Genomic DNA, 19,077 nt, shown 5'->3' with positions numbered 1-19,077 from the left:
CCTTGCCTTCTCCTACTTGAGTGCTTTTCCTTTTGCCATCTATCTCCTGCTCCTCATTCTCGTGTTCCTTACGCTCTCCTCTTACTCTTACATATCTTTGTCGTCCTGCTTTTATTTCTCCTCCACTTTCTCTCTCAGATTTCACGAAACCTCTTTCTTTTTTCTCTTTGCTCCCTCTCCTCTTACGTCGTTTAATCTTCTCCTCTTCCCTCTCATCCTTTTTCAATACCATTTCCCTCCTACTCCCTCCCCCTTATTCTCTTCTTACCCCTGCTCCTTTTCCTTTCATTCCTCATCTTCTCTCACCAGTCAAAAACTGCTCTCTCTTATTTCCTACTCCTCTTTCTTCTCCTTAATCAGACTAGCACATACATACATTATTCCACAATCCGCTGTTATTTGTGTTGCAAACATTAACAAATGGCAGGACTTTGGCACTAAAGACCAGGGTTCACATCCTGAGCTTTAGGCGACAATCTCTTTGGTTTCAGTTAATTCTAATAAGGTATCTAACCTTAATGAACTGCTGTGAGGGCTTAAACGTAGACATAAAAAAGATTAACAATTCTTTAGTTGTGACGATCAGATATTGTTGTGCAGTGTTGTAAGGAAACAAGTGAAATATGCTGTCGGGGAACATTTTACTGATAGGTTCAGTATCAACATTTTGCAAATTGCCTGATATGTTAATTAATGTTTCTTAATTATGTTGATAAAAAAAGTTTAATCAGGGCAATGTTACGTTCCTTTCAAAATGCAATTGCTGTGCCAAATTAGCAGCGTATTAACATAATTTTGTAGGGACAAGGTTGTTCATTCATTTGTGTACCTTTCACTTTTCAAGGACAATTATACTCTAGAAATGTCTCGCTTCTTGTGGCAGAGGTATCATCCTGTGTTCTTCTGATTCATTGTCCCAGAAAAGGTGAAGCAAATTTATATGATTCCGAATTAAAATATTAGTTTTTTATCCCAGGATGAACACAATATGCAAATTGAAAGACCAATATCAGCTCCTCAAGGCCTCAGTTTGCTTCAAAAACCATGCAGGCAGAAAAATATTATCATGTAACTTTTCGAGACGTCCGTTACACAGGTGAGCAGAGGTAATAGTAGGCAGGATTTTGATGTCTCTTAAGCTCACACAATACCATAAATGCCTTGAGGAGAGACTGTCCTAATGTGTGTACGGTTAACCCCATTTGTACCATATATTGTGTCTAGACTACATATATACCTAAAAACACACTTGAGAGAGATCAGGATGGCAGCAGGAGGCTATGATAGCAGGCCTTTCACCTTGTCCTTAAGTGTGGATATTCAGATATAAACATTCAGATGTGGTTGAATGACATGACCTTGTTCATGTGACACATATTAAGGCCTTTACAGGTCCAGCATTCACTGAAACAGATGGAGACCGACATGTTTTTTTAACCCAAGGTGGGTCAGCATGCCTCAGTATCTTCAATGAACGTGTTGTCTGTTATTTAGTTTATAGTTAAGTTGTCCTAAATCCTGTTTGTCAGGCAAAGGTGTAAAAGACTAACTCAATGACAGAGGAACTAATGGAAGTAAATTGGACTATCATAACCTTCAGAGGCCAGAGACATTTCATTTAAGCAGATTTAGTTATATATTATAATAATCCCAGTACTCTATATATTTTTTATGCATGAGTTGATGCTATTTCAAGGCTGTGTAAGCCACTTCCTTTTATACGTTAATACAGTATTATCTTAATATGGCTGGGTCCACTGCTGAAACCTTCATAATATTCCTGCTCTTACACAGAGACATGTCAAGGTTTTCAGCACTGAGGCTTCTTTAGAATTACATATCAGCAAGATTCTCACATCTGTTTGAGACATCTTTTCATTTTAATTTGTTTTTTAATGTTTTTTCTTCTTTTTGATGTGAAAAAACATTGCACTTATTTTCTTAATCTGTTCTGCATTTTGTTTCCATCTAGCCCTGATCCAGGACCGTCATATATAACATGGTTATGGATAGCTATCTGATGGAACACAGACACCAACAGTCAATTATAAAAGGCTTGCCTACATAAGCCTCTCCTCCCCAGGAATGACCAGCAACACTAAGCAACCACTTATTTGGGATGTAAACAGTTAATTCCTCACCTAAAAAAATTCAGCTCCTAAAGTATCTTTGATAAAACAGCAGGAGCAACACCTCCAGGCATTTCATTAAATTTTCGAGGACACCTACAAAGAACCGCAACTCTGTCGAAGCTAATTGGGTACAATTAGCTATTTACTGTGTAACAGCTACTGCCTTCTGGTAGGAGGTTCACAGTACCTTGTAGCAGATTAAACAGATTTAGTTTATTAATTTATCCCACTGTCAATACAAATTTTGAATAGTGGCATATAGGACCAGGATGTGCTTTGGTGGTTTCCTGTATGTTATTTGACTCTTACAATAAAGTTTGGGACAATAAAGTTCATCTTGAATCTTAAATCTTGACATAAAAGTCCCCCTCAAATCATAAATTACTTCCTTGTGATGTTTGAGCTTCATTGGGCAGAATGATGTATGTGATGAGTTTGACACCTGAAGGCTGTTTTCACAATCATCTGCTGACAGTGGAAAGTTTCATTGTGTTCACCTTGAATCTGAGTTTAAGGCGTGTACCTACGACCATGATTTGTGACATCACAACTAGTTTGGAGCCAATCCTGGTCCAGCATGCTAATAACACAAGTTTGATGTGAAAATGGTGAAGTCAGCAACCTCTTGTATCCAGCTGTTAAAATTATGAAGAAAAAAAAAAGTTTGAATATTCATAAGGTGACGGAGTAGATATCAGTTTTTAGGATTTCTAACTTGGTAATTAGACTTTTTTGTGGAAAAAACACACACTACACACTATTTATTAGTGTAATTCATAATCATTTTTTCAAATATCTTAACATAAGGGGGACAAAAAAGACATTTCTTAACCTCATGATCTGCTCAGTCCCAGTTATTCATCCTGAAACTAGGGCTCTGCGATCAATGTCCTCATCAGTATGGAATATGTGACCTCTGCCTCTCTGCCTCTCTCCCTCCACTTTTCTCATTATCTCATATTCCAGCAAACACACAGCGGACACAGCAATTGGAACTATTCACTCAGGAGAACTGTGTTTGTGTTGGTATCTGAGTGTGTTGGTATGTGCATGTGATGTTGTGATACGGAGCCAAGAGAAGAAATCACCTACTGCTGTGTGTTTGTTTGTTTGCGTGTCACCGGACCCTGTCATTCCATTACAGGTCACACTAATCTAATCATCTAGCTGTGAGCTCAGTGAGCGAGCGTTTATGAAAGAGACGGTAGTCCTGGTGAACACAGAGCTCAGTCTGTCACCACGTTACCTTTTTGCTCAATGACAAGCTGTGTCTGGGCCGACTCTGATAGCCAGCGGCTGTTTCCCAGACTGATTACTGTGGGAGTGAGCGGCCTTTGCTTCAATTTAGACACCTCGCCAGCTCCGGTTAGACATGTATGTGTAAACAAGAGATCACGTCTGGCTTCCCAAAAGTATGTAGGTCCATCTGAAATCTGGAGGATGTCCAGGTGTGATGGAGGACAGGGGTGTTGGAGAGATAACGCTCTTATCAGTGTGACTTACAGGACTGGACGGGACAAGCGACTCAGCTATCCCCGCCTGAAATCATATTGACAGGAAATGCGGTCCCCTCAGATGAACTCTGAGTCGTTCCATCTGGTTTATCATTTCGGGCCCTGCTTGTGAGGGTTGGCAGCTGATACAGATTTTCTCAGGCTCAATCAGCTGAGCAGCTTGAGGTAAAAGAGATCAATACTTTTCATTTTTAACAGAGAGGCAATATCGACCGCCTGAAACGGGCTCTTCAGTGGGCACGGAGAGTCTTTCTGTGCCACGATAAGAGGCGTATTATTTTAATTATCATCATCTTTCATCCCTCTTATCTGCCATCCTTACACAGGAAGATGGTTGAGGAGACGGTGGCACTATAAAACACTCCGCAGAGTGCTGCAGAGTCACTGAGGCTAAAACTGAATTGTTGACATATCTCTGAACCAGTAACTTCTTATTTTTTTTACACTCTTTGTTGGATTAAGGCCGCAGCTAACAGGATGACAAGCTAATGCCAGCTTGTGAAAGCATGCTGGCATTCATTCATGAATACAAACACACACACAGTCAGCATACAAGACTCTAGTCAAAACATATGCACTAGCTATATACCACCATTACTAGTGCTAAAACTACCAGTAGTACCAGTGTAGTGTTATAATAATATCATTATTATTATAGTGTTTCACCAAATTCACTACTGGTGATAGTAGTGGTACCATGAATGCTATCAATATGTCAATTGCTACAAATGCAACAAAAATACTACTACTGCTAGTAGTGATATTACTGCTACTGCAACAATAACATTTCCTACTACGGCTGCAAAAACTGGTAACACTGCTGCTCATACAACTATTGCTGATGCTTCTGCTTTTAATAGGCTACAACTAATATTCTACAACAATGGCACCACTGCTGCTGCAACTGCTACAAAAACTACTGCTGCTAGCAGTACTACAACTACTACTGCTTCAACAATAGCTACTGCTGTTGCTGCTACTATAACTGCTACTGTGGTTGCAACAACAACTACAACAGCTACAAAAACTACTGCTGCTACCTGTACTACAACTGCTACTGTTAATACAAAAACTACTGTAACTACCAGTAGTACAACTGCTACTGCTGCTACCGTTACTACTGCTGCTACCGGTACTACAACTACTACTGCTGCTACAAAAAGTACTGCTGCTACCAGTACTACAACTGCTACTGCTGCTACCGCTACTACTGCTGCTACCGGTACTACAACTGCTACTGCTACTACAAAAAGTACTGCTGCTACCAGTACTACAACTGCTACTGCTGCTACCACTACTACTGCTGTTACCAGTGCTACTGCTGTTACCGGTACTACAACTACTACTGCTGCTACCAATACTACTGCTCCTACCAGTACTACTGCTGTTACCGGTACTACAACTACTACTGCTGCTACAAAAAGTACTACTGCTACCAGTACTACAACTGCTACTGCTGCTACCGGTACTACTGCTGCTACCGGTACTACAACTACTACTGCTGCTACAATAGCTACTGCTGTTGCTGCTACTACAACTGGTACTGCTGTTGCAACAACACAACTGCAGCTACAACAACTACTGCAGCTACAAAAACTATTGCTGCTACTAGCACTGCTCCTGATGCTACAAGAAATACAGCTGTTGCAACTGGTAGTACTGTTGCTACAACAACTTACTACAGCTCAGGGGTGGAGCTAGGGGGTGGCTTCTGGGGCCAAACCCCTAAATATTTTCTCAAAAGCCCTGAATCTATTTAAATATAAAAAAATAAAAATTGTAGTAATTTTTTTTGAACAGTGACTTCAACCAGCCGCTGACTTGTTAATAAGTCACAACTACTACTAAAGCTATTTTCAGTAATCATACAATACAGTAACATTATATTCTGTGCATGCGAACCACCCAAAAGAATTGGCCCTGGCTCTAGGTGCTGTGGGCTTAACCCCGGATCTTGCCAACTCCTAGATCATCCACTGCTACAGCTGTCAAAAAAGTAAACTTCTTTTACAGCAAAGGCTGCTGCTATGATGGCTTCTACTGCCACTACTGTTACAGTGGCAGTAGAAGTCATTGTAGCAGCAGCCTACAAAAGAAGAGAGGAAGTGTTGAGCTGTATTTCTTCATCATCCAGAACAGAAACATTCTATTTTAATCTAAACATTTGCATAACCACTTCCAAAAGTAGCTTAGCGTACACTGTGTAGACATCGTGATGAGATCTGAAGCTCCTGCTGATGAGCTCCTGACATGCTGCTTTCACTATGCAGCCTGTGTGGACACAGCTTTGCCACTGCTACAAGTATTTTTCTACTAATACCGTTATGACAAGAAAATATTCCTGCTGCAACAATGTTCAAAACTGCTAGTTTTATTACTAACTCAATAAAAAGTCTACTAGCATCACCGGTACTAACTACATCTATTACTACCAATACTACAAGAACTACTGCTGCTCTTATAAGTGATACAGTACAACAATTATTAATATTACTACTGCCACCACCAGCACAACTACTTTTACCAATGGCATTTACTTCCACTATACCATAGTATTTAGTTTATTGGTATAGTGACTTTAGTTCTTTTCAAGTCTCATATTTCTCTTTAGCAGTTAGATCGCTGGCTCCTCTTGTCCACTTCTTAATGTGTCCTTGAGAAAGACACTGAAGTCAACTTGCTACCAATGGTTAGGCTTGGTAGCTCACTGCCATTAGTGTATGAGTGTATGTTTGTGGATGAATGGTTGAATGAAAGGCTCAGTGTAAAGTGTATTTATACAGAACATTATTTAAACGCAGTCCAAATCTTGATGATTTAATTTAAGAGTCCACCCAGCCGAAATGTGTCTTTTAGCAAGGCACTGAGTCTGAATCCCCACTAACTGACCAACCAGTAGATGGGCACAAGTGAAGAATCATTTCAGTATCACCATCAGCCGCAATGACGCAGAGATGTGTAAACACTCCGAAGAGCCATGAGGCAATGTAATGGTCTCATTATCATAAGAAAACAATCAACGTATATATTCATGACCATTACATCCATACACACTCTATGATGAACCCATAATGTTAGAGAATGGATCACACGATCATGTATCATCACTCAGCCTGGTGGATATAAGAACAGTCAAGTTCCATCACAGTCCGTCAGGAGGCAGAGAAACTGGATATTGTAATTTTATTCATTGAGCAAATTGTCAGATGAAATACAAACCATATTCATAAAGTGCCAATAAGAGGCAGAGGCAATACAAAGCTAATGGCTCTGTTAGCGCAGCAGGGCTTATTGTTTCACCGCAGTAATAGACTCTCAAGGACAAACCATTGTTTAGAATTGGCATTAATGTTGGCAGAAAATCACAAATTATTCTGATATATGAAATGCTGTGAACTCCAGCTTGGGCTTTTTTGCATTTTTCTTGGATTTAAAAGTTTTGATGGTCTTCTAAGAACTGGATAAACACCACAAGTTCATGAAACTCATTCAAAACAACAGTTTTGCTACTATGTTTGAGTTTATTTACCTCCTGAAAAGTTGCATCACATTCTCACACCCAAAGGACACAACAGGTTATGGTTATAGAGAGATCGAAACCATGGATTGATTCATGGAAGTAGATGTGATGTAAACACAGACTCTCAGTCACACACACACACACACACACACACACACACACACACACACACACACACACACACACACACACACACACACACACACACACACACACACACACACACACACACACACACACACACATACACCTCCCTACATGATTTTGCAGCAGTAAAATACCATCCTGCTACTTCCATTGATTATCAGGAAAACATAAATAGAATAGTCATTTTAAGGGTTTGAACAGATGGCCGATTCTGTCATTTTTCATTGTGATACACTGAAAATGTTCCCACTGAAAATTGAAAGATCAACTTAAATGATTAGTTGATCTTTCCATTTTCTGTGGGAACATGCAATATTTTTTGTCACAGCTTTTCAAATGTGAGGATGTTCTGCTCTGATGGTTTTTCTGTCACTGTAAATTGAATATCTTTGGTTTTTAAGCTGTTGGACGAACAAAACAAGACACTACTGACATATGAATATCTTAAAGAAGATTCTATGTTAGAAAATAGTCATTTGACTTTTTACCAGGTATAATCACAAACATATCTTGTTTCTACATGAACACCAATATTACTCTTGTACATAATGTTACTATTTTTTTCTGTATCTTTTACTTCTATTGTTTTTATTGCTTTTATAATGATTTATTATTTATTGTTCTTTATTCTTTTTATTGATGCTCTTCCTATTTTTACTCTCCACTTTGCTGCTGCAATAATGTAAATTTCCCCACTGTGGGACTAATAAAGGAATGTCTTATCTTATCTTATCTTATCTTATCTTATCTTATCTTATCTTATCTTATCTTATCTTATCTTATCATGAATAGAATCAGACAAAATAACTTTGTTGCTTATTGTTGAGTGCGTCCCGAGGTAAATTGTAACAATTCATTTAGAGAACAGTCAAATTAACCTAAAGGAAAATTACATTAGTGGTATATTTACATTACTCAGTAATACTCACATAATAACCATGGCATTTGAAAGTAGTGTTATATTTATTGACTATTAAAGCCGCATAGTTGTTCAGTTGTTGTAATAATGACACATTTCTGGTGAGTAATGTCTGACAGTGTTTTGATGACTATCCTGTGGTGCAGTTGACAGTGCTGTGTTTGAGCTGCATGAGTACTCTTTTATATTGCTGTTTGGATATTAAGAGGAATAATGTTCAGCTTTTTTACTGTGAAAATACCTCTGAGCCCTCCTGAGTCATTGTCAGACACAAAAGTTAACACAATCAATACAGATGTGGTTTAAGGGAATTGCAAAAAGAGCAAACAAGAAAGATCGCAAATTTAGTCTTTTGTTTCCACAGAGGTGGCAATCATCATTGTACGATCGCGCTTTAATTATGTCTTCAACGCTCGATCGAAGACCTTTCATGCTAGAAGCACAAAAAAGTCGCTGCCGCTACATTTTTTTCACACAGCAAACCTTTCTTTGTAGATGGGATAGATTGAGTTCTGCTCTCTATAACCCAGCTCAGCCCAGTCCATTATGAGAATCTTTTGTTTTTTCATGACAAGGTTACAATAACCAGGGACCTCAGTGCCGTGAAACACTGATTACCTTGAGCTATCACTGCCAGCTCCCATTCAACCTTTCTATAAATCACTGCAGCCACATCCATTGTGTGACACAAACCATGGACAGAGAGGAATTTATTCACTTTGTATATTCCTACTGTCAGGTAAATGTCAATGTCAACTGTCTGTTTCTCCGGGTTGCAGAAAAATTGTTATTTTTAGATCCATTATTTGTACTTTCTGAAAGACCCATTTTTTTTTTAACTCAAAGGGGGAGCATTTCCTGGACTTTTGCATGAAAAATAAAATCGCCAAAAACAAGACAAGTAATTCCTACACCCTCTTAGAAAAATGTGACCCCTTGCTTCCAATCCAAGCAGCCCCTCACAGATTTACCCAATAATCCTCGCTGACAATTCACCAGTGAAGGCTTTCAGGATTGTAAAGGAGATTAACTAAACAAATATATCACCTTTGGAGGCTAAATCTGTCTTCAAGGAGACTGGTGAGGGATGAGCATGTGTGCAGGGAAATAAAGAAGAATAAAGAATGAGACCAAGGTGTCCGTTTGTGACAGCAGAGCGATCTGATAGTTACTGAGGGCATCCAGCGACGTGGAAATAACACATTTCATCTTTACGGCGATCAATGTGTCACTCACTGTTGAAGTGTCCTTGAGCAAAAGCTTTAAAAAACTGTGATTTGCTGCCAGGAGCCTCTACTCCTCTGGTATGTGTGACCTTTTCATGGTAATACATGAGATAAAGTCTTTATTTTGCTTTGTAAAGTGCTGTAAAAGCTCAGATAATAACCAGAGAGAAAATAATAAAACAGGCCCCGGAGCATTGGTGAGCTGAAAAGATCATTTCGCTGTTGAAGACTTAATTAATGACCAATGCGATTGTGAGGGAAGCTAAGCTGTCCTCACACAGTGAATACAATAATACAATTATCACCGTCATCACGTCATAATCTAATCATCATTTATGTTTTATTTGGTCTAATTATTACCCTGCATGTATGGAAAGGTTATTTCTTTACAGCCTGTCCTCATAACAAAACACAATAGTATAGGTCTAAAATTCAGGCCAGCAAAAAATGACCTTTAGTTACATTTACGCAATAGTTATTATGAACCTCAGGAAGTGATGCAGTCCATATGACGTCAATATATGAGATGTCTTGATAAGATGATTTTTCTTTCTTAGGAGGAGGTGGTTGGGTGCACGGCCAGATCTTAAGATGGCAAAAATGCAGGAGACCATTGTTAGCTTTCTAGTAGTCAAGTGGTAATTTTAACCCAAACCATGATCTTTCCCTAAACCTAACCAGACCTTTATCACAGCGTTCACATCAGGGGTGGATCTAGGAGTTGACAAAATTCGGGACTTAACCAGCCAGGGACTATTTTTTGGATGGTTCACATGCGCAGAATTAATTGTATGACTAATATAAACATTAGTAGTATTAAAAGTGATTTATTTTGGTCAATTTTAACAAGTTTCCAAAAAGAAGGCACATAGAAATAAATAAATGACAATAAGCAGGGGTGGAAGTAACAAATTAGAAGTCCTTACGTTACTGTAATTGAGTAGCTATTTTGTTTACTTTATTTTTTGTTTTACTTTTTTGAGTATTCCAAAGTCAATAATTTAGTTTTTATAAAGTATGGTTTAAATTACATAGTTAAGTAGTTAGTTCTATTTTTACATTCACCTGTTACTGAGTTAATTATTTATTTGTTCTTTAAAATGATCAACAGATATTACAAGCTAGAAAAAAACCCAGTCTTGGACCAGACACCAATCAAATGCATTTAGATGACATTTCTAGCAAGAAATGTGTAATTTACTTTCATAATCTTCGTTCAGTGAATGTATATGATGTCTAGTTTATCAGTTATTACGAAGATTTTTTCAGGTGTCGCCACACAATTGTAGGAATGCAACATTTTGTAATTTGCCATGGATTACATTTTTTGCACTATAAATATATTTCCATTTAAATTAATTTTGCTTTCCTACAACAACACATACATCACACACAGATGAGAAGTGATTTGGAGCAGTAATATTGGTGACAGGCCTATGCGGTTACGTTTGCCAAGTGTCTTCAGATTGTTAACAATACTTGATTTGTCTTTTTTTTCACAGGACGTGCTCATTTTAATTAATGGATTCATTTATAATTCCTGTGTATCTTATAACTCCACTGATATCTGACGTTTTGCACATCATGGCCACTTTTCCTGTAAAATTTTGACCCAAGGGGCATAATAGGATAGAATTTACTGAGCTTAAACTAATAAACAACACAAGGAAAGCAAAATAAAGTGAATAATAAAAAGGCCTGTTAGTTTAAAAGAAGCATTTATGCTCAATACAACTTTGCAGTAGCACTTGTTACAGATGTGTCATGTTCAACTAGCAAATCTGGATGAAGCAGGGAAGATTGCATCTATAATATGACAAACATTGACAGACATTAGCAGAGATCTTTGTCGCTCACATTTGAATTTGATCAACATCAGCATAACAGGAAATTGCACAAGTAAGTTACATTTTTTTCCACCTACACAGAGTCAACACAATTGAACAATACTTGATCATATGCCAGATAAGATCAAATACATGAAAAACTTTCCATTTAAGCAGTACTTGTAAGGCTTATAAGGCATTTTTATATCTGGAAAATGATGTAGGCATTCAGAGAGCATTCATCTGACACTCGCCAGACACGTGTTTCTGACAGCATGGTGCAGCCTGTCTCCCCGACAGATGTGTCTGGCTGCCCTTCTCCCCATTTGGTGAAATTCAGAGCACGCTTTTTCAAATCTGTTGCAAAACTACCCTCTGCTTTTTTATTGTTGACATTGATCCAGACCATTTTGTCCACTCAGTGCGCTGTTCTCCTTCTCGTTCTTCGCCAAAAAGGCAGCTCTAGGTCTTGTTGGGAGCAGAATTCGATGGCCTGGGAGAAAGAGCCTCTCTCCTTCGAGATCATTGTCGACAAAATCAAGAAGATCTGAATAAAATAAATGAAATATAGCTACTGACAATAAGTTGGACAGATTTCAATAAGAGCCAGTCATTGGTTTTGACAGCAGACCAAAGCTAAATCAGAGAACATGTGGACACAGGTACATGTTAACCCTTACATACTGTTCAGGGTCAAATTTGACCCTTTTAAAAAAAAAAACATTTCTTAATGTGACCCACAGTATACAAAAATGGCAATAAAATGCTTTTTTTTCAAATTTTGTGCAGCAAGTTTGACCTGTATTTATTAAACACAATTCAAAAATCAGCATTAAAACATGTATTCTTCATATTCTATAAAATGTTCTACTATAATATAAAATAGTGATTGTGATTGTATTTTTTTCCATAAGATTAATAAAAACATTTATTAATGACTGATGAGGGAATTTATGAATGTGAATTGGTGTAGAGACTAATTATGAGTCAGAATATGAACAGTATGTAAGTGTTATAATATAATGCAAACCAATACATATGCATTTATTCAATATTTTGTTATTTAGCAAACAAGATTATTAATCTTAATCTTATTGAATATTACATTGGCATTAAACTTGGGGACTTGCAAGAGACAATATTTAAAAAGATGGGTAAAGGTAAAAGAATCAAAGGCTAAGTTATACAGTATCCTGACTTTTAGTCCCAATAAAGGTCAACCTCACAGTACAACTCAGTGTGTCTTTCATTGCACCTGATCAATGCCCACTTCTCTCAATTTCTTTGTCTTCAGTTTGTAACACGCTCTCTGATAAAAAATCTAAAATCACAAAGCCAGATAATTCTGATAACGTTCCAAATAATTTTCCAGACTTTTGAAAGCCTATTCAATATATACAGCTGGTTTCACGGACTGATTGTACTTATTGTGATGAAGACACCGATCTTCATGTGTAAAACTGGTGGTGTGCCCCTATTAATTATAGTATATTTTAAGATTTACAAACTATGGCTTCAAAATTCACCCAAGTGAAAGTAATATCTCACAGAAACAGCATCAACAAAAATTAAACAGTCAAGCTTGTGTGCTTCTGGTGTATGTGTTTAAACATTATCTAACTAGTGTTATCATGTGTGCTGAAATGTCTTCATGCAGGACAATGCAACATTAAAATGAGCTCAAGCTGTATTATTGCTGCATCCTGCATTTCAGTAAATGACAAACTGCAATGACTCAGCTAATGTACTCTCACATATATGTACTCTTTAGAATTTTTAAAGTACAACCTCGCCCACACATTATAGCAGGTCCAGAGTCTCCAGGGAACTCAGGGGGGCCAGGGCTGCCAGGGGGCCAGGATGTTCACAGGCTTTTAAGGATTCTAGTTTCACAAAAGAGTAGCGAAAGAGATATAAAATAAGACTCATAATCAACAGCCAACATTATGCTGTCACAATGCTGTTGTCTGTTAGAAAAAAATGATTGGATGAAAAATCGAGACATCTTTAAAAATGCTCAGATTCTTAAGGGGATAAAAATTGCAATATTTAGCCTGAGCATGACATCGGAGGAAAAGCTGATCACTGATGACTTGACTGAATGTAAGGAAAATGACTGCAGTGAAGTCAACATTACACATAATGTTTTGAAAACCCACCCACACCAGGTTTCCCAAGAAATGTTCTCTAGCCTGTGGGATCAATGGAACCTGGATGCTGACTGTAGCCACCAGGAGCCAGCAGGCAGAGGATGCAGAGTAGGAGAGACAGCCTCATTTTCTGAATGTAGAACTTCCACAATTTTTTTATGGTTGCAGAAAATTCACCAGAGCAGGCAAGATTTTCTGACAAAGTGATTAGAAAAACATTATTTAAACATTGCTGGTAAACTGCTTATCTTTGTTATTGGTAATCAGTGTTGGGGGTAACGCGTTGCAAAAGTAACGCGTTACAGTAATATATGACGTTTAGGCAGTAACGCGTTACTAACTATATTTTTGGTAATATTATTACAGTTACTGAGTCCGGTAACAACCCAGGCGCAACAGCTGTAAATAAAGAGGAGAAGAAGACGGTTTTAAATCAACAGAAGAAGAAGAAGATGGTTTGGTCTGGAGATGGCAAGATAGCAACGACTGATAATTCAACGTTTTCTAAGTGGTTATACTCGCACTATTTGTCACAGAAAAGGATAGGAACCTCACAGTAAGGTGCATTGTATGTGCTGGTGGGAGGCCGAGGGAACTGTCTACGGCTAAAAATAGTACAAGTAACCTCAAGAAACACCTGGAGAGAGAGCACAGCAACAAATATTGCGCGCCTTTATTTTGTAATGCGTTGTCCTAACTGTTTATTTTGGTGAAAGTAACTAAAAAGTAATGAGTAACTTATTACTCTACACATAAGGTAATACTGTAAAGAAACGTACTACTTTCAAATGCGAGTAACTAGTAATATGAAATATATTACATTTTGGAAGTAACTTGCCCAACACTGTTGGTAATGCATACAACTTGGATCAAAACTTTCTTAAGGCAAGGCAAGGCAAATGTATTTGTATAGCACATTTCAACAGAAGGGCAATTCAAAGTGCTTTACATAAAAGATAAAATGCATCAGGACAGGATATAAAAACAACACGTGGCAACATGGATCTTGAAGCTGACTACTGTAAAGCCAACGGGAGTCATAAGGCAGACGGCGCAGAGTATTGTATTATCCAAGCTTTAAATAATCACTATAGGCAAGGTTTTCTGACAAAGATCAGAAACAAATATTACTTAAATATTGAAAGAAACCTGTTTTTCATTCTAATCAGTCATGCAAAGCCCTGTGATCAAATCTTTCAGAAGAATAATCTCTGAGTAACATTTTGGTGCTTTGAAATGTAAATTATTTGAAACATTGCTAATAATTATATGTTGTTATATGTATTTCCCAGCTTGTAATAATTCAGGAAAAATCTTAATAACACTAAATATAATACTAAAGCCGGTGCCCCAACGCCGTCGTGCACCTTTCGAAGTTCTGCGTCGAGGGAACGCGTTGCTCTGCAAATCACTGCCATGCCGCTAGGGGGTGTGGCTGTGTGTGTCTGTGTGGTATCTGTATCCTTGTTTATCTTCCGGTCACAGTAGACAATGGCGACCGAGGTAGAGCGGGTGTGTTTGGGGTTGGCGCTCATCTATATTGAAGAACAAATGATTTTATTACAAATGTTGAGGTGCAGGCCAAATTTAGTCCAGAGTGAACATCGGATGTCGTTTTTTTATGTTGATGATATCGCATAGCCTACAAACCACTGACACACAAACTCAGATCAGATGGTCTGTCCTTATGTAAGGACACATAGTTTGTGAAGATACTGCAGCTATTGTGCATATTTTTCAATCATTCAATAGAGCACACATATCATTACATTGCCGTTTGTGATTTGATCCATTTGCGTGTCAGTGCAGAAGGTCTTATGTTCCCACTGCTTCTACAACAATATACTTTGCACCTCTTCTCAAAAGTCCACATTTCTACAGTTACAGCCTGCCACACAGGCAAAAAAAAGGCAAATCATGTACTGTCAACGATCTCAAAACACTTGGCAAATGTAACCGCATAGTCCAGTCACCAATATTACTGCTCCAAATCACTTCTCATCTCAGAAAAATAATAAAGACAAAAAGGTTGTTCGTAATTTATAATAACTCAGCGCGTGGCTGAGCGTGTTGTAGGAAAGCAAAATTATGTTGAATGGAAACATATTTATAGTACCTAATAAACAAACGTAATCCATGACAAATGAAAACACGTTGCATTCCTACAATTTTGTGGCGGCACCTGAAAAAATCTTTGCAATAACTGATAAAGTAGACATCATATACAGTCACTGAACGAAGATTATGAAAATAAAACACGTGTCTAGCTAGAAATGTCATCAAAATGCATTTTAATGCTGAAACTATCTTAAAATATTGCATTTTATACTGAGAATATAAGCAAGGGCAGTAATTTTGTTTGTTTTTGCAGACACATTTTTTGAAAGTCACGTCTCATAATTTTTGAGCCATTATTGTGAAACCAGTACGTTTTGCGCTGTAGACCAACGTAACTATGATACATTTTGATGTGAGACACTGTTGTCTGGAGTGCAATACTGCAGCTGCTAAATAACATAAACGTAACTTTAGTTTGTTTTTGACCTATAATGTTAGTTAATTATGAGGATGTGTAGCTTTTTTTAAACTTTTTTCCACACTGCAAGAGGGAACATATTTTCATGAACTGAACATGAGAGGAATCTCTTCAGCAACTTAGAGTGACTCATTCACAGCATATTGTGGTTTATTAAACAGACCTGATTTTCTTTGCGCATAAGAAATGATGATTGATATATTTATTACAAGGTGGTACAAGATGTGATTTTTATTCTCTGTGTGTACAATCTCTAGGCATTCATTTTCACTCTACATCTTGTGTCTAAATTTTGAAATGTTACCCCCCCCCCCAAAGAAAAAAAAGAATTCTTGTGCCACATATATAAAATTTACATCACATTCATGTAACAAGTTGCATGTCTGAAAGAAGATTAATAGATCTTAAAAAGGAGTTCAGGGCAGGTTGAATCCTGGGCTTTGACTCACAGGGAGCATTTATATATGTTAACCTCAAGTTTTGGAACTTTGACCTTGTTTAACATAAATATCTGATATCATAACAGTAGGCTATATAAATGACAGAAAATCACAAAAAGCAGAATATGGCCCCTTTAAGAACCAGAGACCATTTTTGGCCTCATTTGACAGCTGCCAAAAGCTAGCTCTGTTTTCATCCCTCTGACAGGAGCTGACTTCATATTTTAGAGACTGAAAGCAAACACAGTCTGGGCTTCCTTACCTTCTATTGTCCCCCTTTTCTTCACTTATTTGTTTTCACCATCACACACCCACTATATCTTTTTTTTTTTCCCTCAGCAGAGCCGACTATAGAGACATAAAGATGTTTCCTTTGGGAGTTTAACAATTTGCTTTTTGATTTCCTCCTCTTTACATCTTTTCTCAGCTTCACTCAGAGTAATGTGTTTCATTTTTATTGTGTAAACTCTTCCATCAACTAACTTGAAAAGTCCCACAAGTGACACAATCATCTACTTTTGTCTGAGTGGGGCAATTTTTGTCATGAACTAGTACAGGGCTTAACTCTGTTGGTTTGTACATCTTTTTTTTCTTCTTTTTGGGGCTCATTTGAAAGCCTTTGGCTGTTAAGGGCCCCAGGGGATTGTCAATGAACCAGTGGTAAAGTATGCCTGTGCGACCTGATGCAATATGAAACAATATTCTCTTTGGCATGACAGGATGATTAGGCAGACTACAAGAATATAAATTTCATGATTTTGGTTTCATCCATTATTGAAGTTAATTGAAAGTGAATGCTTCCAGCACTAGGGCGCTAATTAGAGCACTAATAGGACTCGCTTATTATACAATGTAACATTAAGAAAATGACCAAATCCAGATGAGCCACAATATATAATGTGCCTTTTTAAAAAGTTTCTAGTTGTACAGAAGTTTCATTTGCAAGTAGCAAGTCTCTAAAGCGAGCTAGCTGGCTAGGTTAGCCAACTGGCTAGCTTTGGAGAGCTATTACGACTAGTACATTTCTTACTAGTGCTAGTGCTGAATGTAGTACTAGCTACATAGTACTTACTAGGAATGTATAACTACTGTTACTGGTTAGCTAACCTTACCACATTCGCTGGTCAGGAATGTACTAGTACTAGTGCTGAATGTAGTACTAGCTACATAGTACTAGTATAAGGTGACCAGATATCTGAAATGAAAATCGGGGACATTTTCTATGCGGCGGTGAAAAATCATTAAATATTAGCATTATGAAATAAAAAATGGGGACAAGTACTTTTCATGTATTTTAACCAGCTTTTATTACACAAAAGGACCAGGTTAATAAATCAAACATTACCGTGATCCCCTCATTCATCCACCTCAGGAGCCTGGGTAGAATAAGAGCAGAGGAGAACATGAGAAAAACTGCAAGAACAGAACCAATAGTAATAGTTTACTACTGTATTAAAATCAAAACCTACATTTATAAAGTGCACCCACAAAAGTCACTCATCACTGTTATTTACTTCTTTATTTCTGCCTTTCCACACTGTTCTCTTGCTCTTTTCCTCTTCTCTCCTTCACTCTGTTGTTAACTTCTTTATTTCTGCCTTTCCACACTGTTCTTCTGCTCTTTTCCTCCTCACTCCTTCACTCTTTACTATCAGCCTCTCCTATACTTGTCTTCTCCCTAATCTACAACAGAGCAACATAGAGATAATATTGTAATCTCATGGTAATCTAATATAACAAGTTACACCTTTACTAACAACAGTGACATACAAAACAGTGACTCAGGGCATCAGCTGGTCTGCATATATAACTACTACAGTCAACCATTGACTTATTATTAGTTTAATTAATTATTTTTAACAGAGTCTCATGTCCCTATGCCTACAGGAAAATCATATGCTACCAAAGCAGTCTTCCACCTCCCCCTCTTCCAAAACAGAGCCACATACAATGTCATCACCTGGTAATCTCATGCTAACGTTAACATTACAGCTTCACTAATGACAGATATGAAAACATTGTCATAATGTTACCGTTCACTGAAAAAAAGTTACGTTAGGTCTTCAGTTCAGATAAACAATCATACTTACCTTAACGTTACATCACTTCAGACACACACACACACACACACACACACACACACACACACACACACACACACACACACACAGCCAAGTCTACTGCCAATTCACACAAAATAAATAAGTTCATACACAACATACCATTTATCGCGGCCGCTGGTCTTCTTTTCTCTCCTTTTTGCCGCCTCTAGATTGTTGTTGTTGTTGACGCTGCTGCGTCTGGTCGTACGTCCTGATAACGTCTGTACGTCATACGACGTCTTCTCTGGCGATGCGTTAGATGGCTACCGTAATAACTGGTGTTTGACTCTGCGCGCATTTTTCCCCCATTCAGTGTCAAAATCTGGGACATTTTCGGGGACAGCTTTGACCAGGGACAGGTCACCCAAAACGGGGACTGTCCCCGGAATTCGGGGACGTCTGGTCACCCTATACTAGTATTCAGAATGTACTAGTATTAGTGTTGAATGTAGTATTAGCTAATAGTCACCACACTACCAACCATTTTCACCAGAACACACAGATGAACATGATTGTGTCACTCTCTGGTTTGACAGGGACTTTAAATTAGCTTCTGATGGAGACT

The sequence above is a fragment of the Scomber scombrus genome, chromosome 15 (assembly GCF_963691925.1).
Source record: "Scomber scombrus chromosome 15, fScoSco1.1, whole genome shotgun sequence".
Classification (NCBI taxonomy): Eukaryota; Metazoa; Chordata; class Actinopteri; order Scombriformes; family Scombridae; genus Scomber; species Scomber scombrus.
Note: the sequence above shows the minus strand (reverse complement) of the source record.